General features: G+C 36.5%; 1 non-coding gene across 1 annotated transcript; it reads left to right on the top strand.

Moving 5' to 3' along the window:
• The first annotated feature begins 730 nt into the window (after positions 1–730).
• Positions 731–838, top strand: LOC112745250 (small nucleolar RNA R71). Its single transcript, XR_003173187.1, has one exon. It is a non-coding gene; the product is annotated as a small nucleolar RNA R71 (small nucleolar RNA).
• Positions 839–5,304: the final 4,466 nt, after the last annotated feature.

Raw genomic sequence — 5,304 nt, 5'->3', positions numbered from 1 at the left:
CTTTTGGATTCTCTTCTGTATTGCTTGGGAGAGTACTAGGAGGGATTTCAGTGATCCTTTTACTCAACTGGCCCACTTGTGCTTCCAAATTTCTAATGGAAGACCTTGTTTCATTCATGAAACTTACAGTGGCCTTGGATAGATCGGAGACTAAGTTTGCTAAATTAGAGGTGTTTTGTTCAGAGTTCTCTGTCTGTTGCTGAGTGGATGATGGAAAAGGTTTATTATTGTTAAACCTGTTTCTTCCACCATTATTAAAATCTTGTTGAGGCCTTTGATCCTTCCATGAGAGATTTGGATGATTTCTCCATGATGGATTATAGGTGTTTCCATATGGTTCACCCATGTATTTTAACTCTGCTATTGCAGGGTTCTCAGGATCATAAGCTTCTTCCTCAGAAGATGCCTCTTGAGTACTGTTGGATGCAGCTTGCATTCCATTCAGACTCTGAGAAATCATATTGACTTGCTGAGTCAATATTTTATTCTGAGCTAATATGGCATTCAGAGTATCAATTTCAAGAACTCCCTTCTTCATAGGCATCCCATTACTCATAGGATTCCTCTCAGAAGTGTACATAAACTGATTATTAGCAACCATGTCAATGAGTTCTTGAGCTTCTGCAGGCGTTTTCTTTAGGTGAATGGATCCATCTGCAGAAGTATCCAATGACATCTTTGATAGCTCAGATAAACCATCATAGAATATATCAAGGATGGTCCATTCTGAAAGCATGTCATAAGGACACTTTTTGGTCAGCTGCTTGTATCTTTCCCAAGCTTCATAGAGGGATTCACCTTCTTTATGTCTGAAGGTTTGAACATCAGCTCTAAGCTTGCTCAGCTTTTGAGGAGGAAAGAACTTGGCTAAGAAAGCCGTGACCAGCTTATCCCAAGAGTTCAGGCTATCTCTGGGTTGAGAATCCAACCACACTCTAGCTCTGTCTCTTACAGCAAAAGGGAAAAGCATGAGCCTGTAGACTTCAGGATCTACTCCATTAGTCTAACAGTATCACAGATCTGCAAAAATTCAGTTAAGAACTGAAAAGGATCTTCAGATGAAAGTCCATGAAACTTGCAGTTCTGCTGCATCAGAGAAACTAGATGAGGTTTTAGCTCAAAGTTGTTTGCTCCAATGGCAGGAATGGAGATGCTTCTTCCATGTAAATTGGAATTAGGTGCAGTAAAGTCACCAAGCATCCTCCTTGCATTATTGTTGTTGGGTTCGGCTGCCATCTCCTTTACTTGTTCGAAATTTTCAATAAGGTTGTCTCTGGATTGTTGTAATTTAGCTTCTCTTAGTTTTCTCTTCAGAGTCCTTTCAGGTTCTGGATCAGCTTCAACAAGAATGCCTTTTTCTTTGTCCCTGCTCATAAGAAAGAGAAGAGAAAAAGAAAAGAAGAGGAATCCTCTATGTCACAGTAAAGAGATTCCTTATTGTTAGTAGAAGAAGAAAAGAAGAAAAAAAATCGAACACAGATAGAAGAGGGGGTTCAAATTTGGTGAGTGATGTGAGGAAGAGATGTTAGTAGATGAATAAATAAATAGAATAAGATGAGAGAGGGAGAGGATTTTCGAAAATAATTTTTGAAAACGAGTTATTAATTTTCGAAAATAGTTTTTGAAAAATGTTAGTAATTTTCGAAATTTAAGATTTAAAAATTGAAATAATTAGTTAATTAAAAAGAAATTTTGAAAAAGAGGGAAGATATTTTCGAAAATTAGAGAGAGAGAGTTAGTTAGGTGGTTTTGAAAAAGATAAGAATCAAACAAAAAGTTAGTTAGTTAGTTGAAACAAATTTTGAAAAGATAAAAGTTAGGAAGTTAGAAAAGATATTTTGAAATCAAATTTTTTAAAAAGATAAGATAAAAAGATATTTTTGAAATTAGTTTTTGAAAAAGATTTGATTTTTAAAATCACAATTAATGACTTGATTCACAAGAAATCACAAGATATGATTCTAGAACTTAAAGTTTGAATCTTTCTTAACAAGTAAGTAACAAACTTGAAATTTTTGAATCAAAACATTAATTGATGATTGTTATTTTCGAAAATATGATATAAAAATAAGAAAAAGATTTTTGAAAAATATTTTTAAAATTTTCGAAAATAACTAAGAAAAATGAAAAAGATTTGATTTTTGAAAAAGATTTGAAAAAGATAAGATTTTTAAATTGAAAATTTGATTTGACTCATAAAAACAACAAGATTTTAAAAATTTTTGAAAAAGTCAACTCAAATTTTCGAAATTTATGAGTGAAAAAGGGAAAAATATTTTTTTGATTTTTTTTGAATTTTTATGATGAGAGAGAAAAACATGAAATTTATGCAATGCATGAAATTTTTATATCAAAACAATGAATGCATGCAAGAATGTATGAATGTCAAGATGAACACCAAGAACACTATGAAGATCATGATGAACATCAAGAACACATTTTGAAAAATTTTTAATGCAAAGAAAACATGCAAGACACCAAACTTAGAAATCTTTGATGCTTAGACTCTATGGATCAAGAATGCATATGAAAAACACCATACAACACAAAACAAGAAAACATCAAGATCAAACAAGAAGACTTACCAAGAACAACTTGAAGATCATGAAGAACACTATGAATGCATGAATTTTCGAAAAATGCAAGATGAATATGCAATTGACACCAAACTTACAACTTGACTCAAGAAACACAAAATAATTTTTTTTTATTTTTATGATTTTCTAATTTTTTTTGTATTTTTTCGAAAATTATTTGAAAAACAAAAATAAGGATTCCAAAATTTTTAATATGAATTCCAGGAATCTTATGCTCTTTAGTCTAAAGCCCCAATCAAAGGGTCAGGCATGGCTAAATAGCCAGCCAAGCTTTAGTATGTAACTCAGACATGACACGCCTAACATGCCCTACAGTCGTGGCTTTACGGCCAACCAGGCTTCAACATGCTTTATGAAACACTAGAATTCATTCTTAAAAATTCTGAAGAAAAATATATTTTGAAAACATTTTTATTTTTATTTTTATTTTCGAAAACAAAGGATACATTTTTGAAAGATTTTTGAAAATTTTTTTTGAAAACTTTTTGAAAAGCAAACGAAAAGAAAGTTACCCAATCTGAGCAACAAGATGAACCGTCAGTTGTCCAAACTCGAACGATCCCCGGCAACGGCGCCAAAAACTTGGTGCACGAAATTGTGATCTCTGGTAATGGCTCCAACAACTTGGTGCTCTAATCTCAATTCATAATTTGTCACAACTTCGATACAACTAACCAGCAAGTGCACTGGGTCGTCCAAGTAATACCTTACGTGAGTAAGGGTCGAATCCCACGGAGATTGTTGGTATGAAGCAAGCTATGGTCACCTTGTAAATCTCAGTCAGGCAGATATAAAATAGTTATGGAGTTTTTGAAAATAAGTAATAGAAGAAGGATAGAAACACTTATGTAATTCATTGGTGAGAATTTCAGATAAGCGTATAGAGATGCTTTCGTTCCTCTGAACCTCTGCTTTCCTGCTGCCTTCATCCAATCAGTCTTACTCCTTTCCATGGCTGGCTTTATGCAAGGGCATCACCGTTGTCAGTGGCTACATCCCCTCCTCTTGTGAAAATGGTCCAAGATGCCCTTCACGGCACGGCTAATCATCTGAGGTTCCCGATCATGCTGGAATAGGATTCACCCTCCTTTTGCGTCTGTCACTACGCCCAGCACTCGTGAGTTTGAAGCTCGTCACAGTCATTCAATCATTGAATCCTACTCGGAATACCACAGACAAGGTTCAGACTTTCCGGATTCTCTTGAATGCCGCCATCAATCTAGGTACACTACGAAGATTCTGATTAAGAGATCTAAGAGATACTCATTCAATCTAAGGGAGAACGAAGTGGTTGTCAGCCACGCGTTCATAACGAATGATGATGATTGTCAGTTCATCACATTCAGGTTGAAGTGCGAATGAATATCTTGAAGCAAAATAAGATGAATTGAATAGAAAAACAGTGGTACTTTGCATTAATCTTGAGAAACAGCAGAGCTCACACCTAATCTATGGAGTGTAGAAACTCTACCGTTGAAATACATAAGTGAAGAAGGTTCAGGCATGGCCGAGAGGCCAGCCCTCCAACGTGATCTAAGATGCATACAACTGACCAAAGATGTCTAATACAATAGAAAAAGTCCTATTTATAATAAACTAGCTACTAAGGTTTACAGAAGTAAGTAATTGATGCATAAATCCACTTCCGGGCCCACTTGGTGTGTGCTTGGGCTGAGCTTGAATGTTACACGTGCAGAGGCTCTTTCTGGAGTTGAATGCCAGGTTGTAACGTATTTCTGGCGTTCAACTCTGGTTTGTGACTTGTTTCTGGCGTTTAACTCCAGACAGCAGCGTAGAACTGGCGTTCAATGCCATTTTACGTTGTCTAAACGCGGCCAAAGTATGGATTATTATACATTGTGGGAAAGCCCTGGATGTCTACTTTCCAACGCAATTAGAAGCGCGCCATTTTGAGTTCTGTAGCTCCAGAAAATCCACTTTGAGTGCAGGGAGGTCAGAATCCAACAGCATCAGCAGTCCTTCTTCAACCTCTGAATCTGATTTTTGCTCAAGTCCTCATTTCAGCAGAAAATACCTGAAATCAAGAAAAACCACAACTCATAGTAAAGTCCAGAATGTGAATTTAACATAAAAACTAATGAAAACATCCCTAAAAGTAACTAGATCCTACTAAAAACATACTAAAAATAATGCCAAAAAGCGTACAAATTATCCGCTCATCAGTCCCCTCCACCGGGACTTCAGTTTTCCGGGAATAGCCTGAGCCTAGAGTTAAACAACAGAACCTTTTGTCCTGGTTCAAAGATTCTAGATGACAGCTTTCTGTCATGCCACCTTTTTGACTTCTCTTTATAAAGCTTGGCATTTTCGAAGGCAGTGAATCTGAATTCCTCTAGCTCATTCAGCTGGAGCAATCTTTTTTCTCCAGCTAGTTTGGCATCAAAGTTTAGGAATCTGGTTGCCCAGTAGGCCTTATGTTTCAGTTCCACGGGCAGGTGACAAGCCTTACCATACACAAGTTGGTACGGAGAGGTCCCTATAGGAGTCGAATGCTGTTCTGTAAGCAAGACATCATCAAGCTCGGCCCCTCTACGGGTAACAGTCTGTTTAGGATTCTTTTTAGTTCTCTGTTAAAACTTCAACTTGCCCATTTGTCTGTGGATGATATGGAGTCGCCACTTTGTGGCGAATCCCATACCGGACCATGGTAGAGTAAAGCTGTTTATTGCAGAAGTGAGTGCCCCCA

The sequence above is a fragment of the Arachis hypogaea genome, chromosome 14, assembly GCF_003086295.3.
Source record: "Arachis hypogaea cultivar Tifrunner chromosome 14, arahy.Tifrunner.gnm2.J5K5, whole genome shotgun sequence".
NCBI classification, from domain to species: Eukaryota; Viridiplantae; Streptophyta; class Magnoliopsida; order Fabales; family Fabaceae; genus Arachis; species Arachis hypogaea.
This window is presented reverse-complemented; position numbering and strand designations above follow the sequence as displayed.